The sequence below is a fragment of the Lonchura striata genome, unplaced genomic scaffold (assembly GCF_046129695.1).
Source record: "Lonchura striata isolate bLonStr1 unplaced genomic scaffold, bLonStr1.mat Scaffold_189, whole genome shotgun sequence".
NCBI classification, from domain to species: domain Eukaryota; kingdom Metazoa; phylum Chordata; class Aves; order Passeriformes; family Estrildidae; genus Lonchura; species Lonchura striata.
In genome coordinates, this window is record NW_027461122.1 from 149,828 (window position 1) to 176,385 (window position 26,558).

The 26,558-nt window shown below is 49.5% G+C and overlaps 2 long non-coding RNA genes across 4 annotated transcripts; one reads left to right on the forward strand and one right to left on the reverse strand.

Moving 5' to 3' along the window:
- Window positions 1-247: 247 nt before the first annotated feature.
- Window positions 248-6,479, reverse strand: LOC144248598 (uncharacterized). 3 transcript variants are annotated; one of them, XR_013341887.1, is made up of 8 exons: window positions 6,439-6,479; window positions 4,269-4,382; window positions 2,914-2,977; window positions 2,794-2,835; window positions 2,648-2,700; window positions 2,502-2,545; window positions 2,161-2,420; window positions 248-902 (listed from the first exon to the last, which is right to left on the reverse strand). It is a non-coding gene; the product is annotated as an uncharacterized LOC144248598 (long non-coding RNA). The 3 variants fall into 3 exon arrangements; XR_013341886.1 differs by lacking the exon at window positions 6,439-6,479 and having other exon boundaries at window positions 2,165-2,420; window positions 4,269-4,531; XR_013341885.1 differs by lacking the exon at window positions 6,439-6,479 and having other exon boundaries at window positions 4,269-4,531.
- On the forward strand, window positions 2,965-4,817 carry LOC144248600 (uncharacterized). Its single transcript, XR_013341891.1, has 3 exons — window positions 2,965-3,263; window positions 4,521-4,652; window positions 4,744-4,817. It is a non-coding gene; the product is annotated as an uncharacterized LOC144248600 (long non-coding RNA).
- Window positions 6,480-26,558: the final 20,079 nt, after the last annotated feature.

The following is a 26,558-nucleotide window of genomic DNA, read 5'->3' on the forward strand; positions in this document are numbered from 1 at the left end:
TAGAGGAATGGAAGAAAATAGGGTGAGAAGGAAATAGGGTTAGAGAAACATAGAGATGTGTTAGAAATGGAAACAAAGGAAAACACAGCCAGAGACAAAGAGTTACACATGGAAGGATAAAGTGAGTAATATACTAAGGAGGAAAGTAAGAGGCAAAGGGAGAAAAAGGGTGAAAATGATAGGACTCAACCACACCAAAGAAAGACAGGAGATGAATGGTGGGCAGGGCAGAGGGTAAGAGGCATCATTATTAGGGCTGATTAATCTTTATTCCCTTAAACTTCAGCAATACACAGGGAAACAATGCATACAAATGCAAGTACAGAGACAAATACAACAAAGAATACATCATACCTAGGCACACAAGTACAAGTCCAATTTACATACAGCAAAATACATCAAAAGACAGGAACAACTGCAAAGACAGAACAATATAATGTACTACAAGCCAAATACATATTGACACAATATAACCGTGTCTCCATTTCAGAAAAGTCCACAACGCTTTTATTGTTATGACGCACCCGGAACAAAAACGGCGCAAAACGCTCCGCCGACGTGCACGCCCCCTTCGCGTTACGCACAAACTCACATTCACGGCAACTCGCTCCGGAGACTCCCAAAAAATCCTCCTGCCTGATGAAAACCCCCCCTGAAAGGCAAAGGCCATACACACAAGGTTGTATCTGCTCCACACACACACACAGCTGCAGACACAAGCACACACAAACTCTCACAGACAGACACAGACAGTCACACTCTCACACATTCTTCTGCTGACACGCTGGCTGCCACCCTTACGTGAAACGCTGCACTGAAGAATATGCTTAAACGCTTCTTCTGACCGCAGGACCTCCATGTCAAATGGTAGATTCCAGGAAATTCTGTAGGCACCCGGGGACCTACGAGACAAGGGGAGGCGGTCAGTGACTGACTATCTGAGAGCTAGGAGCTATACCAACTCTGGGCCCATCAGTGTTGTACCCCAAACCCCGTAGAGAACAGATGAACGGCAAAGCTTTATAACTGCTCTACCTGAGCGTGACTACTTGCCCGGGCAAGGCAGCTCCGATCATAATTGCCACAACAGAGGTGCATACAACATAAGCCAACGTAGGTACATACAGTATAAGCACAAACAACATAAGCCAACGTAGGTACATACAGTATAAGCACAAACAACATAAGGCAATGTAGGTACATACAGTATAAGCACAAACAATATAAGCTAACATAGGTAGGCGCAACATACGCACATACAATAGAAGCCGACACAGGTAGGTGCATCATAAGTGCATACAACGTAAGCTGACAGAGATACAAGATAAGTGAGGACTTGATATAATTCTCCAGAAGACTAATTTTTGAGCCCTATATCCTTTGAGAAGGCAGATGCTACGGAACTACTGTGGTCAGGTGATGAGGGGCTAATAAGCTCCGTACGGAAGTCCATGAGAAGGGCTACCAAAACTGAGAATGAAGACGGATGAGAACATCTCGTGTACATCGTCCGGACCCAAAAAGTAAATATGTAAAAATGCCAGAATAATTGATATCCGGGAAGGTACGTGAGCAAAATATGGCCAATACGGCACAAAATGATGTTGCTAAAGCATGGAGATGTAACAAAGGCCTATGACACAGACAACGTGACACGGACACAGACAACGTGACACGGACACAAGTGGAAACTGCCTGGCAATTTCACCTTATGGACCCAAGATTCCTAGCCCAAGATGAGCCATGGGCTGATGATGCCAAAGAAAAGAAAGCCCTAGGGCAGTAGCACTTGATGATGACATGCAACTCCTTTCAAGATGTTAGTGCCAAAGCACTTAAGAGGAAGCCTAAGAAGCTCAGTAGGCCTAGAGAAGGAAGAAATGACTACAGGGTGACTGTAGCTATAGCTCCAGACATGAAGGCGGGCTCCTATGGTGAAAAGATCCACGACAATGTCAAGAGTCAAAGAAGGCCGCCGATGCGAACGTCACGAGAACCAGAGAGGGATCGGAACTGCCCTGCCCGGCGAAGACTCTGGGGGGGGCTGAGGAGAAACCCTCTCCCTTTGCTCCCGAGGGGCCCGTCCCACTATGGGCCTATTCTCCAAGCTAACATCAAATAGCCTCCTGTGATAGTAAAGGTTTTCCCCCCATCTCCCACCTACTGGCCCCAGCACTTGGCTTTTGCAAGACAACCGGATGGAATCCAATGTCAGTTGGATGTGGACGGCGAGACGTTCTCTGCATCAGCTTCGGTGCTGCCGTTTCCAAACTTCAGCTACGCTCCTCCTCAGGGTACCTAAGACAAAACAGAAAATGCAACTAGTGCCCACGAAAAGAGGAATCCCCGAAACTCCGACACACCGCTGCCCCGGCTCACCTGAAGTCTTAATTTGACTCCACAAGCTGCCTGGAGGATACCTGAAAAACAAAAAGGTACACACTTAGCATGCTGCTGCATAAGGGTCACCTGTGAGTCACTGTGCCAAAATGCCAACTCACCCGCTCGCCTCTGTTCCTTCACACAGCTAGGGCAGCGACAGCACCTGCAAAAAAACAAAGCAAAACAACCCACACTGAGATACTGTGAAAACAACATCCCCCTGACCTGAAAAGCACACCCACCCAGACCTTATGCTTGCACCCACCTGGCCTTGGACATCCAGACATCCGGACCAGAGACATCTTGCAAGATGACTGCCTAAAATAAAACAAAGTAACCAAGAGTGGATGCTTAGAATTGCACCAAAACCTGAAACCTGAGCAAGAACAACTCCTTCTGTCCACTGCTCACCTGGCACACAGGGCCTTGACTGCTGCTATCTGCCTGGACCTCCTAAAAATAAAGGCAAAGAACACTGCTGTAACATGGTCACCCTTTAGGCTTCCCCTGCAAATGCAAACAATGACTGACCTGATCATGGCAGCACCCTCACCCAGGACTGGGGCTCTCTGCCACAGATTTGAACTGTCTGCATCTGAAAGGAAGTTAGGACTAGTGTGAAATGGCTGAGGGAATGAAGCCCCTTGGCAAAGGCTGGGGTTAATATACCCTGATTGGGCCCGCCGCTCATTCCCGTGGCACCCAGGAAAAGGGAAGGGGCAAACCCCACCGAGTAGAAAAGCCCTCAGAGCAGCTGCAGCTGTTCGGCTCCTCTGGCTTGAATTCAAGGGGAATAAAGGGCTGGATATAGAAGGAAACTCTTCAGGGAAATGACAGCTCTTTTTTCTACAACTACTTGGAGCGAAAGGGCAAAAAAACTGGTAAGAAATAAAACTTTGTTTTTAGGCAGCATATCTAGATAAGTTGGGTAATTTGCTGTTAACTTACATAATTATTCCTCAGTGACTACTAAGTAGTGCTCAACATGAGACTAAGGGTGGAGAAAAATACTAATTATATGAACAGTCTAAGTCTTCTTCTTGGGGTTACTAATTAGGACTAACTACATTATAAATAAGAAAAATAATAGGCTCCTGGGCAGCATAAAGGTTAAGTATGTGCTAGGCTTGCCTTTCTCTGAGGTACTTAGTCCTAGGGCACAGAAAGAAGTGCCCTGAAAGGTAGTTTTAAATGCTGAAAAATCATTTTAAAAGAGCCTCCTTCAAGTGAATCCCTTAAAATGAGGAAATGGGGAATTTACCTCCACTGAAATGGATACCGTGGCAAATAAATGGCTTCTGCCCTTTCATTTAATCCCTTGAATACTGGGAAAAGAGAGGCTTTCCTCACTTTAAATCTCTCCAGTGATGAAGACAGAGGGATTTTCCCCTCAATCCAAACCCTTAAGAAAGAGAGATAGCTGGGCTTCCCCCTCAATTTAAGCCTTAGGACAACAAAAATGGTTACTCTTAATTCAAACCCATAAACGACACTGTCAAGGTTTTCCCCCTCTATTTAAACTGGAAAAAAATGGAATATGGGGATTCCCTGTCAATTAGCACCCCTAACAGCATAGAAAAGGCAGGGACTCTTTCAAATGAGACCATTAAAATTGCAGGGGAAGTGCGTTTCCTCATTATTTGAACGCAAGAAATGACGGAAAAGGAAGCTTTTTCCCATACTTGAAACCCCTTTTCTCTCCATAACCCCTCTTTTTTCTGGGAGTGCTGTGGAAGGTCTGGGGGTTCTAGGGGAGGACTGACATAATAAAAGGGGAAAGTTGAAAGCTCTCCCATGGAACCCCACATGCTGCCTGGCCTGCTCAGGTGCTGCCCCTTGGCAAGAGGGCTCTTCCCTTGGCATTTTCTCCAAGGGATGCTCCGTGCCTGGGTGGGTCCGGCTGCTCCCTGGTCCCTGCTGGATGTTCCGACCATAGCTCCTGGCAGGTGTGCCCAGGTAGCTGCACTGAAAGCAGCTGCTCACGCAGGGAGCTGCTACACCTAGGAGTGAGGGATGAGGTGAAGAAAGGTCCTGTGGGGTGTTCCCTCCCCTACACAGCCCCTTGCCAGACCCTTAAACAATGGGGTGCCAGATTTTCATTTCAAAGATAATTAACAGTCTTTCCCCTGGCCAAACAGGAATTGCGCTTCCAAAATTGCAAACAGCGAATGATTTCTCACAGACCACACCTGCCGACACCAGAAACTCCCGCAGCCCTTGGAGAGCAGCACGCCTTGAGTGAACAGACATCAACACACAGGGAGGGTGAGGTTGGTTTTACAGGGAAAAAGGGCAGAGGTCAGGTCACGAGGTCTGTGGCCCCAAGTGACTTTCAACATCTTTTCGTTCTGAATGGCACAGGATTAATCCTGGAGCAAAACTGCTGCCAGCAAGAGTTCTGCCTGCCCTGGAAGAGACAAGCACCTCCTCGAAACCAACATCAGGAAGTGTAGAGGGTGAGCCGTGTTTCACAGAGAATAGGGCCAGCAACAGAGTCCAAGAGCCAGGGGCCCCGAAAGAAGGGCCACCCCCTGAAAATGTGAATGAAGAAGGAGGTGTTGTGGACCCAAGCTGCCCTCATGTCGATGAGGAGTTGCCTTGAAGATCCCAAGTACAACTTGCAAATTGACATCAGGAACCAGGACTGGTGAGTTTTCTTTCCCATGGAAAAGGGCCAGAGTATGTGCCCAGGTGCCCCTGGCCCTCAGCTGGCCCCTGACTTCACAAAATCCAAATATCAAAGAACGTATCCCAGACCAAAGCTGTCCCCGCCTCAAACTTGTGCTGCCCTGAGAGTCCCAAGGGAGCCCTACAAACTGACATCAGGAACCTGGACTGGCGAGTTTTCTTTCCCAGGTAAAAGGACCGCTGTCTGTGCTCATGGCCCTGTGCCCACCACTGGGCCTCCTGAAATTCCGAATGGGATGCCAGATGCCTCCCACACCAAAGCTGCCCCCGGCTCTTGGCCTGGCTGCCCTTGCCGTGGTCCTGGGTGGCCCCGGGGTCTCAGTATGGAATATCCTGTGGCTCTGGGATGACATCAGCTCCCTTTGTCTCCTTTTCCATGGCAGATCGCTTCCAGGAGTCCCCGAGTCCTCCCAGCTGCCCCAGTTCCCTCCCAGTGTGCTACCCAATGTTCCCGCTTCCCTCCTGATTTTCCCAGTGTCCCTCCCAGTGTTCCCAGTGCAGGTACGGGACACAGTAGAAGTGGTTCTGTAACTGCTTTGAGCCTTTATTGCCACTATGGGAAGGCTCTGAGGGTTCTCGGGGAGGGCGGGAAGGGATGTGGGGGTCCCAGGGGTGCCACTCTGGGGGTTGGAGGTCCCAGATGGATTCCGGAAGGGGGGCATGGAGTGCTTGAGGGGGTCTCTCAATTGTCACACCGGGAGGGGCCCCAGCGGGTCTGGGGAGGCGGCCCAGGGTGTCCTGGGGGCCACTGGGGATTCTCAGGGATCCCTGGGGACTATTCAGGGGGTCCCAGAGAGTTCAAGGTGGATCCCTGGGGGATCGTTTTGGGGGGTCGCAGGGGTCAGGGGGATTTCCCAATGAAGATCTGGGGGGGAAGGGGGAGTCCTTCAGGGCCTGGCAGAAGGAGGACAACTAAGCATCACCAAACATGTTACGTCAATCTCCTGATACAATCTAGAGCCCAACTACACCCTGCATTACAAATTTCAAGTCCCCAGGACTTGTGCTATTACAGGCTATGCAGCAGGGCAGAGCAGTTGTGGAACAAATACGTGCAGACACCCGTGACACAGGACAGGGAGAGAGAGCTTTTGAGGAGAAGAAAGGACCGAGAGACCCAAAGAACACAGAGTGCACCAGAGACAAGTGACAGGACACACACCAGAACTGCTCTGCCCTGAGCACCTCAGCACTGTGATCAAAACAGACACTTTCCCTTTAGCTGGCCTAAGGAGACACTTCTTGCACATCCCCACCCCCAAAGCTGATCCTAAAGGCCCTCCCATCACCCCGCTTTCACCCCCTCTGTGGGCCTTAGCCCTCCACTTATCTCTCTGGCATCTGGGGATGAGAATCCATGTCGCGTGCCAATGGAGGCTGCCTCGCCTGCGGGGAATGTCCTATGGTCACCGGGCTGTGGTCCTGTGCTCAGCTACAATCGAGAACACCAAACATCACTGCATGATCTTAGCTGCACAATGGACAAAACCCAGCAATCCTGCTACTCACCATTCTCCAGAGAATGCTCGGGTCACACACTTTGGCCAGGCTCGGAGGCTGCCACCGTCATCGCAGGGTCTGCCTGGGTTAAGAAGAGACAAAGTGACTCGGCATTGCTGAAACACGAGTGGACCTTGGCTCCCCCTCCCTACCTCAGCGACTCACCGCAACTTCTCAGCCATTGCCAAAGGCAACCCTGATGCAATCTTGAAATACAAAATTTCAAGGCTTCATCACAGAGTCCTGCAATACTTCCCAAGAGCTCACAAGCACAGAAAATCCAGGCCATCAGCTGTTGGTGACAAGGGCTTGGCATACGCTGAGTGGATTCCCTAAAGCACACAAACAACAATGGATGCTTACAATTGCACCAAAACCTGAAACCTGAGCAAGAACAACTGCTTTTGTCCACTGCTCACCTGGCACACTTGGCCTTGACTGCTGCTAACTGCCTGGAGCTCCTAAAAATAAAGGCAAAGAACACAGCTGTAACACGGTCACCCTTTAAGCTGCCCCTGCAAATGCAAACAATGACTGACCTGATCATGGGAAAACCCTCACCCAGGACTGGGGCTCTCTGCCACTGATTGGAGTTGTCAGCACCTGAAAGGAAGTTAGGACTAGTGTCAAAAGGCTGCAGGACAACTTAACAGCACCAAACATATTATGTCAATCTCCCCATATAATCCAGAGCCCAACTACACCCTGCATAACAAATTTCAAGTCCCCAGGACTTGTGCTATTACAGGCTATGCAGCAGGGCAGAGCAGTTGTGGGACAAATACGTGCAGACACCCGTGACACAGGACAGGGAGAGAGAGCTTTTGAGGAGAAGAAAGGACCGAGAGACCCAAAGAACACAGAGTGCACCAGAGACAAGTGACAGGACACACACCAGAACTTCTCTGCCCTGCACACCTCAGCACTTTGATCAAAACAGACACTTTCCCTTTAGGTGGCCTTAGGAGACACTTCTTGGACATCCCCATCTCCAAAACTGACTCAAAAACCCCTCCTGGGGAGTCCCAACCCGGCACCTCTCTTCCATCCCCTCTGTGGGTGGTAGCCCTCCACTTATCTTGCACATATCTGGGGATGCAAATCCCCATCAGGTGCAGAACGAGGCCTCCTGCCTGTCTGGGAAGTTCCAGTTGTCACCAGGCTGTTATCTCTTGCTCTGCCAAGAGAAAGAAAACCAAATGTCAGTGCACTACCTTAACAGCACATGGGGCAGAACCTGACAATTCTGCTACTCACCGTCTCCCAAGAAGTATCGTGCCACACACCTCAGGCGCGCTTGGATTCTGACACAGTCATCTCAAGGCACACCTAGGTTAAGGGCAGACAAGGTGACATGGCATCGCTGCAACTTAAGTGTACCCTCGCTCCTCTTCCCTGCCTCACCGCAACTCCTTGCCCATTCCTGTGGGTTACCAGGAGGGGACCTTGAAATGCAAAATTGGAAGGCTCTGTCACAGGGTCCTGTAATGCTTCTGGCAAGACCACACGTGCATGAAACCCGGTCCATCAGCCAGGTGGAGACAGAGGTATGAGTACTCTGAGTGGATTCCCTAAAGCACACAAACAACAGTGGATGCTTATAGTTCCACCAAAAACTAAAAGCTGAGCAAAAACAACTGCTTTGGTCCACTGCTCACCTAGCACAATGGGCCTTGACTGCTGCTATCTGCCTGGACCTTCTAAAAATAAAGGCAAAGAACACTGCTGTAACACGGTCACCATTTAGGCTGCTCCTGCAAGTGCAAACAATGACTGACCTGATCATGGCAACACCCTCACCCAGGACTGGGGCTCTCTGCCACTGATTGGAGTTGTCAGCACCTGAAAGGAAGTTAGGACTAGTGTCAAATGGCTGCAGGACAACTTAACAGCACCAAACATGTTATGTCAATCTCCTCATACAATCTAGAGCCCAACTACACCCTGCAAATTACAAATTCCAAGTCCCCAGGACTTGTGCTATTACAGGCTGTGCAGCAGGGCAGAGCAGCTGTGGGAAAAATATGTGCAGACACCCGTGACACAGGACAGGATGTGACAAACCAGGGGACAGGACAGGGAGAGAGAGCTCTTGATGAGAAGAATATCTGCAAGGACCGAGAGACCCAAACAACACAGAGGACACCAGAGACATGTGACAGGACACACATCAGAACTGCTCTGCCCTGCATGCCTCAGCACTAAGATCAAAACAGACACTTTTCACCTTTAGATGGTCTAAGGAGACACTTCTTGGACATCCCCAATTCCAAACTGACTGAAAAACCCCTCCTGGGGAGTCCCAACCTGGCACCTCGCTTATCACGCCCCTCTGTGGGTCATAACCCTCCACTTATCTTGCACATATCTGGGGATGCAAATCCCTGTTGGGTGCAGAAGAACGCCGTCTCCCTGTCTGGTAAGTTCCAGCTGTCACCTCTTGGTCTGCCAAGGGAAAGAAAACTAAACATCAGTGCACAATCTGAACAGCACATCGGCCAAAACCTGGTAAATCTGCTACTCACCATCCGCCTCAGAATGCCCGGGTTCTTGGCCCTCACGCTTTGGGCGTGCTTGGATTCTGACACCGTCATCGCAGGGGACACCTGGGTTAAGGGCAGACAAGGTGACATGGCATTGCTGAAACACCAGTGGAATCTCATTCCTCCCCGACTCACTGCAACACCTTGGCCATTCCTCAGGGCTACCAGGATGGGACCTTGAAATGCAGGATTGGAAGGCTCCATCACAGGGTCCTGCAATGCTTCCAGCGAGATCCAAAGTGCATGAAACCTGGTCCATCAGCCAGTTAGTAACGGAGGTATGCACACTCCGAGTTGATTCCCTAAAGCACACAATCAAGAATGAATGCTTAGAATTGCACCAAAAATTGAGACCTGAGCAAAACCAACTGTTTCTGTCCACTGCTCACCTGGCACACTTGGCCTTGACTGCTGGTACCTGTCTGGACCTCCTAAAATAAAGGCAAAGAACACTGCTGTAACACAGTCACCATTTAGGCTGCCCCTGCAAATGCAAACAATGACTGACCTGATCATGGGAAAATCCTCACACAAGACTGGGGCTCTCTGCCACTGATTGGAGTTGTCAGCAAGTTGAAAGGAAGTTAGGACTAGTGTCAAATGGCTGCAGGACAAATAAGCATCACAAAACATATTAAGGCAATCTCCTGATACAATCTAGAGCCCAACTACACCCTGCATTACAAATTTCAAGTCCCCAGGACTTGTGCTATTACAGGCTATGCAGAAGACAGAGCAGTTGTGGGACAAATACGTGCAGACACCCGTGACACAGGACAGGGAGAGAGAGCTTTTGAGGAGAAGAAAGGACCGAGAGACCCAAAGAACACAGAGTGCACCAGAGACAAGTGACAGGACACACACCAGAACTGCTCTGCCCTGAGCACCTCAGCACTGTGATCAAAACAGACACTTTCCCTTTAGGTGGCCTTAGGAGACACTTCTTAGATATCCCCATCTCCAAAACTGACTCAAAAACCCCTCCTGGGGAGTCCCAACCCGGCACCTCTCTTCCATCCCCTCTGTGGGTGGTAGCCCTCCACTTATCTTGCACATATCAGGGGATACAAATCCCCATCAGGTGCAGAATGAGGCCTCCTGCCTGTCTGGGAAGTTCCAGTTGTCACCAGGTTGTTATCTCTTGCTCTGCCAAGAGAAAGAAAACCAAATGTCAGTGCACTACCTTAACAGCACATGGGGCAGAACCTGACAATTCTTCTACTCACCGTCTCCCAAGAAGTCTTGGGCCACACACCTCAGGCGTACTTGGATTCTGACACAGTCATCTCAAGGCACACCTAGGTTAAGGGCAGACAAGGTGACATGGCATCGCTGCAACTTAAGTGTACCCTCGCTCCTCTTCCCTGCCTCACCGCAACTCCTTGCCCATTCCTGTGGGTTACCAGGAGGGGACCTTGAAATGCAAAATTGGAAGGCTCTGTCACAGGGTCCTGTAATGCTTCTGGCAAGACCACACGTGCATGAAACCCGGTCCATCAGCCAGGTGGAGACAGAGGTATGAGTACTCTGAGTGGATTCCCTAAAGCACACAAACAACAGTGGATGCTTATAGTTCCACCAAAAACTAAAAGCTGAGCAAAAACAACTGCTTTGGTCCACTGCTCACCTAGCACAATGGGCCTTGACTGCTGCTATCTGCCTGGACCTTCTAAAAATAAAGGCAAAGAACACTGCTGTAACACGGTCACCATTTAGGCTGCTCCTGCAAGTGCAAACAATGACTGACCTGATCATGGCAACACCCTCACCCAGGACTGGGGCTCTCTGCCACTGATTGGAGTTGTCAGCACCTGAAAGGAAGTTAGGACTAGTGTCAAATGGCTGCAGGACAACTTAACAGCACCAAACATGTTATGTCAATCTCCCCATATAATCCAGAGCCCAACTACACCCTGCATTACAAATTCCAAGTCCCCAGGACTTGTGCTATTACAGGCTGTGCAGCAGGGCAGAGCAGTTGTGGGACAGATACGTGCAGACACCCATGACACAGGACAGGGAGAGAGAGCTTTTGAGGAGAAGAAAGGACCGAGAGACCCAAAGAACACAGAGTGCACCAGAGACAAGTGACAGGACACACACCGCAACTGCTCTGCCCTGAGCACCTCAGCACTGTGATCAAAACAGACACTTTTTGCCTTTAGATGGCCTTAGGAGATGCTTCTTGCACATCCCCACTCCCAAAGCTCATTCGAAAGGCCCTCCCAGCACCCCACTTTCACCCCCACTGTGGGCCTTAGCCCTCCACTTATCTCTCTGGCATCTGGGGATGAGAATCCACGTCGCGTGCCAATGGAGGCTGCCTCGCCTGCGGGGAATGTCCTATGGTCACCGGGCTGTGGTACCGTGCTCAGCTACAATCGAGAACACCAAACATCACTGCACGATCTCAGCTGCACAGCAGCCACAACTCAGCAATCCTGCTGCTCACCATTATTCTCCTGAGAACGCCGGGCTCCTCGGGCCGCACGCTTCGCCCACGCTCTCCTGGCAGGGTCTGCCTGGCTGAAGAGCAGGCGAGGTGAGGTGGCGTTCCCAAAACTCGAGTGGACCCTGGTCCCCCTCACTAGTAGTTCCCCCACTTACAGCAACTCCTCGGCCGCTCCTGAGGCTCCCTGGTGCCACCTTCAAGTGACAAAGATCAAGGCTTCGTCGTAGAGCCGCGTGCCGCTCCCCGAATTCCCAGGAGAGCGAAGGAGCGGCTCTGCGGCCGCTTGCAGGGGGGACTCGCTGGTACACGAGTGGACTGCCTAACACACACAAACATGAATGGATACTGAGAGTTGCAGCAGAGACACTACAGCTGCAGGCACACAAATCCATAAATAAATAAACTAATGAAATGCAAAAATTCTACCAAAATATTAATTTTATTTACCCAGTATCCAAATTGCCAAATAGATTAACAGAGACACCCTGTCCTATCCCCTCAATTACACCTCTAAAATCTATGCCAAACAAATCCTGAAAACTAAGAAAACCCTGCCTGTATTGAAATAAAAACAAAAAAAAGTCTTGTAAACGTTATAAATTCGTTAACCTAACACATCAGAACCATAAAAATATTAAACCTTTATGAACACCAGTATGCACTACCCTCGTTTCAACGTATAAAAGTAAAGCTATCCCTACTACTACCTAACACAAATATCACAAAATATAGCAGTAAGAAAAGAAAAAAAAAATAATCCTCACTATAACTAGAATATAAATTTTTTATTTTAAGCCAAAAAAATTCATACATTCTAAATAGGAACTTCCTCAAAATCAAGTATTTCAATAAACCCAAAAAACTCTAACATATTTCAAATAACTACAAAAAGGCTAAAAAACATAAAACAATCAAGCAACCCACCACAACTATCTAAAACTATCTACAATAAACCTTCTTTAAAAAAACCCAACAAATACTCCTTACCACCTCAACAATACATCACCAGCGACACCAAACAACTCAAAATACTCTAACTCCCATCCAAAAAATGCTCTATCAACTGAAACACTAAAACTCATCTAAAACACCCGCTTACCCTTCAATAACCTCCTCTAACTTACACACAAATCTAAAACCAATAAGAATTAACTATAAACTATCATACCTTAAAGAACTCCACCATTAAACACTACCGTACCAGACTTACTATAAATCAAAAACCCCAAAAAAACACACCACTGTTAACATCACCAAAACATTTTTCTCTATTCCTCTAACAACCAAATACAAACCTCGATTTACCTTCACTTGAAAAACATACAATACATCTACAACCAACTGCCCCAAAAATAAGAACACAGTCCTACCATCCAGCATAAATTCATCCAAATGAAACTTAAAAAAATAAAGCTCCAAAACATCTGTAATAATCCAGCAACATTAGATGAAAAGTATAACAAAAATACTTTTAAAATCATCCAAATTCTTCTAAAAGACTATTACACCACAAAAAAAAAAAAAAAAAAAAAAAGCAAAATCAAAAAGCATCAAAGTCCCACCAATTTCATCAAAAACAGCCAGAATGGCTCCACGAGCCAACAAAAAAAAACCCCAACCTACAAGAAAATGCCAAACCACCTCAGAAACAAACAATAAAACACAGCCCCTCTTACCATGGTATTATTTTAGTACTATGATTAAAATACACATTCTATACAAAAATGTCCTCTACCCTGCCATCAATGCCACATAAAGCAAATAAATTAACTGTTATCATACAGGACATCCATATAAAAAAATCTCAATCGCCCTAAAACCTTAAAAATAATTAAAAATTAACCCCAAAATGAAAACTTTAACAAAAGAAACCCAAAAACAAACAACAGAGACTAAAAATACACCACCATAGAACTAACTACCAGCAAAAACAACCCCACACTACACTCTTTTCACTAACAGTTGTCAGTGAGACACATCACAAAAATGAAACAAAAATAAAAATCAGCCCTAGAGAAACCCACAAAACAAATCACAAAACCCACTAGAAAAAGAAGTCCAACCAACTTACTAAACTTCAAACCATACAACAGACCCTGAAAGCTGCTAAAAATTAAAACCGTACCTCTACACTAACTCAAAGAGTAACCAGTATTCTGCTAAGTTAGCTTTAAAAATCAAAGTAATAAAGGAGATTAACAAAAACCTAAACCACTAGACAATAAAAAGAGAAGCACCCACATAAATAACTACCTAAAAAAATCCACTGTATAAATACACAAGTTCCTAAAAAAAAACACTAATAAAAAGCAACCAACAAATACATCAAACTGAAACAAAAACCCAAATAAATACAGTAACAACAACAAAAAATTATTCCTAACTCAATAAACCCATAATGCCTCAAACCATCAAAATACAAATACCACAGCAGAGCTTCACAGGGGGAGCGGCCGCCCATTCTCTTCCCTCTCGCAGCCCAGCACGGCACCGCTCGGGGTGCCGCGGCAAGGGGAGTGCCTGCCGCGTCACAACAAGAAATAAACACGTCACCAAAAGAGAAATGTAACCACAAACAATAAGTCCCAAATTACCGGTAACAATAAAACGTCCAGAACAATTAAACAAACCAAATGAATAAAACCTCTATCGGAAAATTTAAAAAATGCAATTACCAAGATTAAAAAAAAACCTCACTAATTCACTACAGCACACTACCTCAAGCCCACCAAAACTAACACTACATACTCATGCTAATAAAAGCCACCACAACCTAATTAAAAACCAACCCTGTACTTCATGCTACGACCCATAAAAATCAGTGTAAAACCTTAAAAAAACATATCCTTTAAGAAGATAACTACAATCATTTTCACAATATGAAAATAATCAAAACAAAACAAACATCCAACATATCGCACAAAAAAAAAAAAAAATCCAACAACAAACTCAATCCAATAAAACCCTTGTCACAGCACCTGAACCAAGAACCGTAACAACCAACAAGTACACCGTGACCGTTCTCATACACCAACTACGAACAAAAGAAAACGACCCAAAAAATTCCTCAGGAGCGCCTCAAAAGCAGCGCAGCGAGGGAGGCTGGAAGATGCGGAGCCGCGCTCCCGGCCCCGGGCGCAGCGCGGCTCCGGCAGGAAAGCGGCTCCTCCGGCAGGCAGAGGCGGCGCCGCGCCGGCAGACCCCCGCCCGCTGCCCCCGGCCCGGCGGGGCCGGCACCGGGCCCGGGGGGCCCCGGCGGCGCCCGAGCCCCGCGCCCGGAGCGGACGGAGCGGCGGCACCGGCCGGCACCGGCCCCGCCCGCGCCGCCTCCCCCGCCCGCCGGCCCGGCCAAAGCTCCGCTCGGCTCCGCACGGCTCGCACCGGCGCGGCTCCGGCGGGCCCGCGGCAGCCCAGCCGCGCCCAGCTCCCCTTCCGCCCCGGCCAGCCCCGGCACTGCCGGCAGGGCTCCGCGCCGCACCCTTCGCTGCCGGGCCGGGGGCAGAAGAAGCGCCCCGAATGCAGCGGCACAGCCCGACCCCCGCCCTGCCAGCGCTGCCACGGCTGCAGCTCCCTTCCTCTGCAGCCCCGACTCTGACGCCACGCTCCGGCGCTCACCTCACCCCAACAAGGGAAAAGAAATGTGGGCTTCCCTTCAATCGCGTCCCCTAGAAGAGAAGAAAAGAAGCGCCTTGCCTCAAACCATGGCAAAAGGGGGCTTTTTACCTCAGTCCAAACCCCTTAAAAGGGGGGACAACAGGACTGCCCCCTCCAATTCAACCTCAGGATGACGAAATTTCAAAGGGAAAGGGGAAAAATCCCCGCTACAAAGGCGCACCGGCTCACCTCCTTGGCTGCTGCTTCTCGACACAAAGATTTGTCCCTCGGCTCCTCCTTTGAGCAATGCTCCACGTATCCAGGTGGGGATCCAGGTGATCCCCCGGACCCTGTCCGAAGCGCTCACCGTCCTTCCAGGAGACAGCCCCGGGAGCCCCCCAAAAACTCCTCTCCTCCAGCAGCTCCGTGCAAAAGAGATGTGAGGAAAACCCCCTAAATCAGCCACCGAAGGAGCCGCGCCCTCCTCATCATCCTCACAGCTCACACCTGCCGCTGTTGCCACTCCCCAACAGCGTCTCTCCATCTCCAGCACGCATCCCAGTTCTCACAGACACAGATCCAACAGAAATCTGCTACGGGTGTCCGATTTCCTTAATCCATCTGGTTACACAATTAAAAAATATATATATACCAAACATCCTGATCCAGTCTCAGTCACAAGCCCAGCCCCAGCATCCATGTCAGAGGCATAAAAGGGATGTGGCAGCAAGAACCCCACAGTCCCTGTGCCAGCCCTTCGGATCCTATGGAGTGTGCAGCCCCCTTTCCCAGCCCTGCAGTGATTACAGCAGCCGCCCTACAAATCCCCTTTCCCAGCCCCAGTGATTTCAGCTCTTCACCCACAAGCTTTATTTCACTGCCATCTCTTCCGTTTCACTTCCTCCTCAACACCTTCCCAGCAGTGCTACGTAACACTGCTTCTGGCTCTCAGGGCAGGATCTTTGCTTTTGCTTTAGCTCTGTATGGTTTCAGTTCAGCTCTTGAGCCCATATTCCTGCCCCATCCTAACCATCCCTCCCCCAGTAACTGCTCTACACTCTCTATCAGAGCCCTTGAAGCAATTTCAGCTCCAGCCATGCAATTCCCATCCCAGCTCCATATTCCCTATCCCAGCTGCACAGGGGTTTTACCCCGAACCCTACCACATTTCTGTGTCCTCCGGCTCTGCTGCCTCAGCTCCAGCTCCTCAGCTTCCTACTGCCTGCATCTAAAAGCTGCTCCTGCTTCTCACTGCTGCTTGGAGCTGTTGATAAGGGCAGAAATCAGTTACTGTCATAATGTCAATGCCTCTTGCAGCTATCCCACCCACCCTAATGGGATCCCAACTTTAGGGACCCCTGAGCCCTGAAGCCAAACATCTACCTTCCCCCACAGCCTGGGTTTCAGCCGAGCACCTCCCCAAAGGCCCCCTCACCTCCCCCAGGCAGCCCCAGGGGCTGGGAATAGCCACTGGGCCCCTGCTCCCACGTCCCAATAGGTACCCTTGTGCTGCTGCGTGGGCCCTGGAACCCTCCGAGTCCCCACATCCTCAGCCTCTGCTTGGTACCACGGGGCAGGAGCTGGGAACCCCCAGGCATCTCCTGCAGGCCCTGCACTGCGGCTCCATGCCCCTCTCCCAGGGCATTTATCCAACTCCAGCCCCAGCATTTCCACTGCTCCACATTGTTTTGGGCTTGACTCGTGCCAAAGTCCTTATTCCACACCCTGAGCCTTTATGTCTCCGGTGACCTCACAACCCGTGATTCAGCCCCAGCCGCACAACCCTTACTAAATCAAAATCGGAAAAACAAAACAAACAGAAACAAATTAAACTTAATAAAACGAACAAAACAATGAAGTAATGCAATATAGATAAAATTATTAAGTAAAATCAAAATCAAATAGTAAGAAAGCAAACAACCGGCTTTATTCCCAGTATTCTCAATGTTACTGTAAATCCAGAAAGCGCGAAAGGGCTACTCCCCAGTGACAGCAGCCGGTCCCCCCTGCGCCACGCCAGGCCCCGCACCAGCCTCTGGCCGCCCGAGCCGGGCAGGGCGCGGCGCAAACAACTGGACACCGCCGGCCCCCGGACGCCGCCGCAGGCAGACGCGGGAGTCGCGTGCGTGCTCACCAGCGCTCCTCGGATCGGCAGCCGCGGGGGACCCGTCCCGGCGCAGCGGCGCTCCTCCTCGGAACGCGCTTCCGCAGCTCCCGTCGCCTCCAGCCCCGCCGCCGAACTGACGCCCCCGCCTCCCCCACGCACGCTACTTATGCCTCAGAGCCGGGCCAGCCAGCCAATCACAACCCGAGGCAGCGCCGGCCCCACCAATCCGAGCCCGCCCATTCCCGCCGCGCTCGGCTCGCGACCACCCCGCGCTCCCCTCACGCGCCGCTCCCGCCGCCGCCATTGCAGGGGCCGGGTCCGCCCGCTCCCCGCCGTCAGCCCGTTTCCCTGGGAGAAATCCCGGCCGGCGCCTGACGGGGAGCTCCCGCCCGCCCTTCCCGGCCCCAGCGCCTGCCGAGGTTGCGGCAGCAGGGATAGCGCTCCGCCGGCTCCCAAAGCGGCGCCGGGAGCGGCGCCTCAAGCGCACGGGGGAGCGGGGCCAGGCTGAGGAGTCGGGCCGCGACTGAGCGGGCCGAAATCGCAGGAACCGCGCCCGGATTGGAAGGGCGGCCGGGATTGGACAGGGCGGAGAAAGGCGGGCCGGGATTGGCGGGGCTCGGGAGCTGCGCGGCCGGGCCCGTGGCAGCATGGGGCGGAGCCCGCGCTGCTCGAAGGGCCCGCGGGCGCCCCGGGTCCCGCTCGGAGACCCCCTGTCCCCTTCTCGGCCCGTGCTCGTGCCCGGCTCCCGGCGAAAAGGGCCCCGCAGAGCCCGAACTGCAGCCGCCCGTCGGCACTCGGGGCAGGGGAGAGGCGCAGCCCGGCATTGGTTCCGGGCGGCAAAGGCGGACTCCGCGCTAGCAGCTCGGACCGGGGAGCGGCGGCGACGCGGCGGGGAGGCGGCTCGGTGGCGGGGAGTGGGGAGGGCGCGCAAAAACAGTGAAGTGCCCGCGTCCCCCTGCCCGCCCTCCGCCTGTTGCGAGCCCGCTGCTCACCCTCTTTCTCCCGACACAGTCGTCGGATGCTATAGAGGGGACAATAATATTGACGTTCACATTCATAGATCAGCTTTTTGCAGCACAAGTATTTCGATATGGTACACCTTACTTTTAACTGCTTTGTATAGTATAATTTTTATAATAAAACCCCTACCTACTACCAAATAGAAAATAAAAATCCCCTTTATTCTAAACTATATTTAATTATTTCTATATTTCTATTTTTGATTTTTACAAGTACTTATCTATCACAACATATTGAGGTACTATATTTCGATATATAATATTTATGACACGTAATGTGTTATAATAAGACACATACAGTAAAATACGCATTACGTACTGTATTGATTCCTATTGTTTTGTAGTATTCATATATCCACACATATTAATTATACATTTCTAGATGGATAATTATATTATATAAACATATAAAATACTCTACAGCAAACAATATAATACCTAATAGTAATGGATAGCATTATTTATGTTACATGTTTAATTTATATGTTTGCCGTTTATATTTAAAATTGAAGTTTTATATTCCCATTTTCATGTTTATGCATTTGTTTTGTTTCATTAGAGTTCTAGTTAAAACACTGCAGTTATAATCTAATTCCTAAAAATAAAATGCCAAAACAAACAGCATCAAATTCCCACCAGTACCGTCCAACAAATTCAGAAAGGCTCCACCAGCCAGCCAACTACCAGCAAAAAAACCCGCACTACACTCCTTTTACTAGCAGCTCTTATCACGTCACAAAAACGAAACAAATATTTTTAAAAAGACAGATAGAAACCCACACAGCAAATCACAAAAACCACTAAAAAGAAAAGAGCGGGTGGGTGGCGAATGAGGGGAGGGAGTCACGCTGGGTGCCGTCCCGCAGAGGGACCCAAAGCTGCCCCAAAATTCCCAGGGAGGGGTGTGTGTAGAATACCAAAACCTGGCAAGTGTTTCGTTTTTATAGCTATTGGTAAAGAACAGGAATCTATGGCTAAACTCATTTGGAAAGAAGCCCTCTCTCTATCCACTCATTTGTACCCACGAATGTAGGAAACTCTGACTGGGGACGGGCAGTAGTTTTGAAAATCATGCCCTAGCGTTTTTCTCTAGGAACGAACCAAGCGAGTGCCCTGAAACCAGCGGAGCAAGGGGCTGAAGGGAACAGAAAGGGCTCCCGGCACCTTTTGCCTCCGTTCTCAGCTATTCCCCAAAACGTGTCGCAGTCCTGGAAGAGGCGTTTGCCATGCAGCCTGCCAAAATAAAGACCTGTCAAATCCTAGCTCTGCCTTTTGTTTAACGTGTTCTTACTTCCTATTTATGTCATCACAGAAAGCAAGGAAGGAAGAAATGTGACTGGTTCCCACTATTGCTCCGTGCAGGCATTTTTAAAGGCTGCTGTACTTCTATCCTCTTTTTCCCCTCCAAGCTTGACTTTTCCCCTCCTTTTTCGAGGTCTGCTGCTTTGGGTGTCCCAAGGAGGGCTGAGTTCCTCGGCAGGGGTCTTAGGAATTGGTGCTGATTCTGCTTTTTGCGAAGGTGTATCAAAGTGTGCCAGCAAAAGGACTGTTTTCTCCAGGGGAAAGCTTTCTCTCAATGACCATCAATGCATGTACGTGCTTTAATCGTGTACCCAGATGGATTAAGAAAAGACAACACCCGTAGCAGATTTCCAATGGATCAGTGTCTGTGAGAAGTGGGCTGTGTGCTGGAGATGGAGAGACGCTGTTGGAGGGTGGCAACAGCGGCAGGTGTGAGCTGATGTGAGGATGATGAGGGCTCAGAGCAGCCCCAGGTGTGAGCTGTGAGGAAGATGAGGGCTCAGAGCAGCCCCAGGTGTGAGCTGTGAGGATGAGGAGGAGGGGCGGCTCCTGCCGGGGGGAGGTTATTTTAGGGCGAGGGTTTGCCTTTGCTGGCTTTTGCACGGAGCTGCTGGAGGAGAGGAGTTTTTGGGGGGCTCCCGGGGCTGTCTCCTGGAAGGACGGTGGGCGCTTCGGACAGGGTCCGGGGAATCCCCTGGATACATACTTGGGTACGTGAAGCATTGCTCAAAGGAGGAGCTGAGGGACAAACCTTTGTGCCGAGAAGCAGCAGCCAAGGAGGTGAGCCGGTGCGCTTTTATAACGGGGACTTTTCCCCTTTCCCTTTGAAATTTCGTCATCCTGAGGTTGAATTGGAGGGGGCAGTCCTGTTGTCCCCCCTTTTAAGGGGTTTGGACTGAGGTAAAAAGCCCCCTTTTGCCATGGTTTGAGGCAAGGCGCTTCTTTTCTTCTCTTCTAGAGGACGCGATTGAAGGGAAGCCTACGTTTCTTTTCCCTTGTTGGGGTGAGGTGAGCGCCGGAGCGTGGCGTCAGAGTCGGGGCTGCAGAGGAAGGGAGCTGCAGCCGTGGCAGCGCTGGCAGGGCGGGGGTCGGGCTGTGCCGCTGCATTCGGGGCGCTTCTTCTGCCCCCGGCCCGGCAGCGAAGGGTGCGGCGCGGAGCCCTGCCGGCAGTGCCGGGGCTGGCCGGGGCGGAAGGGGAGCTGGGCGCGGCTGGGCTGCCGCGGGCCCGCCGGAGCCGCGCCGGTGCGAGCCGTGCGGAGCCGAGCGGAGCTTTGGCCGGGCCGGCGGGCGGGGGAGGCGGCGCGGGCGGGGCCGGTGCCGGCCGGTGCCGCCGCTCCGTCCGCTCCGGGCGCGGGGCTCGGGCGCCGCCGGGGCCCCCCGGGCCCGGTGCCGGCCCCGCCGGGCCGGGGGCAGCGGGCGGGGGTCTGCCGGCGCGGCGCCGCCTCTGCCTGCCGGAGGAGCCGCTTTCCTGCCGGAGCCGCGCTGCGCCCGGGGCCGGGAGCGCGGCTCCGCATCTTCCAGCCTCCCTCGCTGCGCTGGTTTTGAGGCACTCCTGAGGAGCTCCTGGGATCGGTGGCTTTTGATCGGCGTCGCTGTAGGAGAAGGGCCCCGGGCGCTTCTTGGTTGTTACGGTTCTTGCTTCGGGTGCTCGTGGCACGGTTTTTGTTTTTGGGTTGAGTGTTGTTGTTGGATTTATTTTTGATCGGTTCTTAGGTTTTTTAAGGATGCGTTTCTAAAGGTTTACACTGGTTTTTATGGGTCGGAGCATGGAGTAGAGGGTCGTTTTTCAATTCGGTTGTGGAGGCTTTTATTAGCGCGAGGGCGTAGTATTTGTTTTGCTGGGCTTGAGGGAGTGCCCTGGAGTTAATCGGTGAGGTTTTTTTTAATATTGATGAATGCATTCTTGTTTATTACACTATAGGGGTTTCATTCGTTTGGCTTATTTGATTGCCGTGTATGTTTCATTGTTGCAGAGAACTTGGGAGATATTGTTTGTGGTTACATATCTCTTTTGGCGACGTGTTTCTTTCTAGGTGGTATTTGTGTTTTGATGGTTTGAGGCAATTTTTGTTTCTTGAGTTAGGAATACTTATTTTGTTGTTGTTAATTTAATTTTTTTTTTTTGTTGTTGTTCGATGTGTTTGGTTGTTGTTTTTATTGGTTTTATTTTTGGGAGCATGGGCATTTCCATGGTGGATCTCTTTAGGTGTTTATTTTATTTGGGGGGTGAATTTTTTGTTTCTTCGTGGTTCCCATATTTTTATATCTGTAATTATTTGGTGGGTTTTTGTAGTTAATTTTATAGAGCATTGGGTTCTCTTTATGAGTTAAAGTAGTGGTAGAGTTTTGGTTATTATTTTTTTTAGAATCGTTGGGAGTCTCTTGTATGGTTTGGAGTATGGTAAGTTAGTTGGCTTTTTTTTTTTTCCTTTAGAGTGGTTTTTGTGATTTGCTGTGTGGGTGTCTATAGGGTTTTTAAAATGTTTGTTTCGTTTTTGTGACGTGATAAGAGCTGCTAGTGAAAGGAGTGTAGTGCGGGTTTTTTTTTGCTGGTAGTTGTTTGGCTGGTGGAGCCTTTCTGAATTTTTTGGACGGTACTGGTGGGAATTTGATGCTGTTTGTTTTGGCATTTTATTTTTAGGAATTCGATTATAACTGCAGTGTTTTAACTATAACTCTAATGAAATAGAACACATGCATAAACATGATAATGGGAATATGAAACTTCAATTTTAAATGTAAATGGAAAACATATACATTAAACATGTAACATAAATAATGCTGTCCATTACAATTAGGTATAACCTTGTTTGATATGGAGTATTTTATATGTTTATATGCATATAAATATCGATTATAAACATAAATGTCCATACAGAAATGTATAATTAATACATGTGGATATATGAATATTACAAAACAATAGGAATCAATACAGTACCTAATGCGTATTTTACTGTATGTGTCTTATTATAACGCATTTCATGTCATAAATACTGTATATCGAAATATAGTACCTCAATATGTTGTGATAGAATAGATGAGTACTTGTAAAAATCAAAAATAGAAGTATAGAAATATTTAAATATAATTTAGAATAAAGGGGATTTTTATTTTCGATTTGGTAGTAGGTAGGGGTTTTATTATTAAAATTATGACTAGAAATAAAATAAAATTAGAAGTCTTTGTATAGAAATATATCCTAAATACGTTAAGATCTATATGAAAATTTAAAGGTAAGTAAATATAAGTATTAGCAGTGTGTACAAAATAGAATTTAAAAAATAATTTATCTATCTCGCTACCTTATTATATATATATATAAAATATATTTATAAATACATCTATATAAAGTAGAAGTTCAAATGTGACTATAATGATGAAAAAAATATAAAAATATTCGAAAATCGTTTAAAAAAAGGGCTTTTTTTGTTTTTATTTGGTTGGAGGCAGGGCTTTAATGGAAAAGATATGAATATACATTTTAGTTTGATATCATTCTAAATATGGAAATATATAATCAATGTCTACAGGTGTATATATAAAAACATAAAAGTGAAATAAAAATTAGAATAGGAATAAATGTTAAGAAATTTAAAAAATACGATTATACGTCAATATCCATTACCAATCCGACTGTGAGTATAAATCTGAAAAATATAAAACCAAGCCTTGTTGCAATGCAGTTTAGGAGGAAAGCTTTTTTCTTTCGGTTCCTATCGGGTCGCAGGCAGGCTTTTTGTTCCGTTCTTTCCCGCGCGGACGCTTTGGGGCGTTCGCTGCCGAGGCCGTGCCGGCGGGGACGGCGCGGTGCTGCCGCCGTGTGGGCAGAGAGCGGTACTGCAGCCCGCCGCCCGCGGCCGCCATCTTGGGAGTGGCGTGGCGCGGCCTCGCTTGACCTTCTCGAGAGGGCGCGAAAACGAGGACGTTGAAATTCGAGGACCCGTGTCTGTTTTTTACACTGCCTGAATTGCGCGCAACGCCGGCGCCCCCCGACGGGATTTTCCGCGGCGGTTCTGGTGCCGTGCACACGGGCTGTGGGGTCAGCAGCACCGCGAGCGTGCGGGTTTTTGGCGGGAGCCGACAGGCATGGGCGAAAAACGCCTCTCTCCGTCAAGGTCCCCACGGGCCGCCATCGTGTCGCGGACCCTCTGGACAAGTGCTGCCGCCTTGTGGTCACAGGGCGGTACTGCAGCCCCCCAGCCGGAGCCCGGCCGAAGCGGCGGGAGGGGCGAGGGGCGGGAGCGAGCGGCGAGCGGGGCGGTGTCTGTGAGTGAGGGGTGGGCTGGAGGCGGCTCCGCGGGCCGAGGGCGGCCGGGGCCGGTGCCGGCGGGCGGCGGAGGCGCGGTCGCAGCGCTCCCGGGCCGCGGCCGAGCGGCATCGGAGCAGGGCTGCGCCGCCTTTCCCGGCCCCGCGCCCCTCTCCAGACGCCGGGAGCGGCCGCGTGCCGGAAAATGCCGCCGGGTCGGCGGAGCGGGGCCCTGGCTCTGCCCGCCCCTCCTGCCGCCCTCCCTGGAACGGTTCGAGGCGTTATGGGTTTATTGAGGTAGAAACATTTATCTTGTTGTTACTAATTTAAGGGTTTTTTTTTTGTTGGTGTTTTTTTGTTGTTGTTTGGTTGGTTGGTTTTATCTTCGGTTTTGTTTTGTTTTGGGTTTTTTTGGGGGGGGAATCTAGAAAGATACCTTGTGTTCCTGGAATGTTGCATTCTACCTCTGTTGTTTTCCCAGTTAGTCTGGATCCTCTGCTTACGTTTTTCCCTTCACTTATTAGATTTCGTGGATATGCTGGCTGTTCTGATGGAGGGCAGTGATGGCTTAGATCAAGAAGTTGGGTTCTTTTTAAATGAAGATGTGATTATCCAAACAGTTCCCTGCAGTGCTGTTGCCCCTGCTGCATTAGCAGCCAGGAATATGCTGTTGCTTCAGTCTGAAAATGGAACAGGTACTGGGTTTTTTCTTATGTTTTGTGTCATTTCCAGCAATGGAGTGAAAGTAGGAGAAGGAGAAGATTTTAATTGCATTCATCCATACAGATGTCTTTTGTGGACCCATTTGGGCTAGTTGACTAAATCTGGCATAAAAGATAGCACAGAGATTTTAACTGTTGAAAAACTCTGAGCAGGAAGTGTTCCCACAGTGCAAGAATCCTTTGAGTCAGGGTGCTTTAATACTGTAATTCATAAGTTGTCTAGAGGAGGAATAGAAGAAAGTTAAACTAAGCTACCTTTTCAGGAAGAAGAACTAAACCTCATTAGAAGTCTGTATGGACACTCATTCTGCAAATTAAAGGAGCAGGAAGGAAGGCAATTGATGGTGCTTCAATTCTCCATCAGAGGCCTAAGACAAATGTCTCTTAACAGATTTCTTAATTCAGTTAGTGTATTTTCATTTCCCTGAATGACTCCAGGTAGACAAAGGCACAAGGGAATAGTGGGTTTTGAATAGCCCAGGATACTGCAGGTGGAGCTCCTCAGGAGGTGGCACGTGCTTTTTGGCTGTTGCCACAAACCATGGAGCTTTGAGCCATCCCAGGTGCCAGCAGCACCCTGAGCAGTGCTTACCAGCACCTGGCACTGGTAAACATTCCTGGCACAAAGGATTTTCTCTCTGTGGCCGAGCTGTGTCCGTGCAGGTAGCAGGGACAGCCATGCCATGGTCAGGGTTGCTGCTGCAGCACGTCCCATTGTGTCCTGGTAGGATTCGCTGAGCGCTAGTCACAAGAAGAGTGTCTAAAGTGATTTCTAAGAGAAAAGCTGCACGGGGTCAAACACGATCTTTCCTGTGGTTTTTGTAGCCAGATCACCGTCGGTTCCCAGCACTGAACCAGGGCAGGGTGTGCCGTAGCTTGGCTCGTCCCTGAACGGGTGCCACCGTGCCTCTCCCTTCTTTACTGCCCAAAGCTTTGTGTCCAGGCACAAGGGGAGTAGAGAAGCTTCCTGCCAGGAGATTGAGAGGCAGCCCGTGTGCTCATTCTTCTGTTCCATGAGCCTTTCCTGGCAGAGACGGGGCTGCATGGCGCTCCCTGCATTTGCAGCACTGGTACTTGCTGATAGCACAGCTTCTTCTCCCATCCTCTTGCTGGCTGCGAGGTCCTGTTACCTTCCCTCATGTTACCTTCTGGCTCTTTTCATCCCTAACTGAATTTAGTTTTCCCTTGGGAGTGATCCCTGGGCTTCTGGTGCTTGCCCGTTTCTCTCTGCATGCTATAGAATTTTATTGTTCTGGGAAGACTTAAGTTTCCGCTTAAGCTAACAGGGTGATCAAAAAAATGTATATAAAATGTCTTAGCTTTGGCCTTCTCTGCCGCAGGTGCACTGAGAAGGGAAAGAATTGTGAAAGGTATGGAGCTGCCTTCTCTGGCGTACCACCAAGCCCCCATCCCCAGGCTTCTGCTCTCCTGCTCTCTGGTTTCCAGTGCAGAATCAGCTGCCCATGGGTGCAGCGTGGTGACAGTGCACTGGTGGCACAACTGCTCTGTGGTGTATTTCTTCCAGAAATAAAAAGGGCTAATTTCTTGTAATTTGCCAAAGAGAGGGGAATGATGGAATGAGTCTCTTGGAGGCATCTTTTCTCCCGTGGTCAGTAGACACTGTTACTTGCCTTCTGTCAGTAATTTCACAGTCTTACCCTTCATTTTGTTGCAGATGCAGAAGAAACAGCTATGTAACAAGGTGCTATGTGACGCGTGCTGTGAAATTCATTAACTTGCCGCTACCTGATTATTGCAAGCAATGGAAAGGTAAAGAGATAATGGTGTTAGTAGAGCAGGGCTCGGATCACATTATTTGATTTAAACCATTATCTGTTGTGAATCTTCTGTTACCAGTGAGCTACACGGCAGTGGCAGCAAAACTTGTGTAGCACACGGGTACGGTGATGTGCCAGATTGTGCCAGCTGTGTGGGCAGCTCTGCCCAGTGCCCCCAGTTGTGGCTTTGGCATGATCCCAAAGTGGCTGGCCATGGCTGTG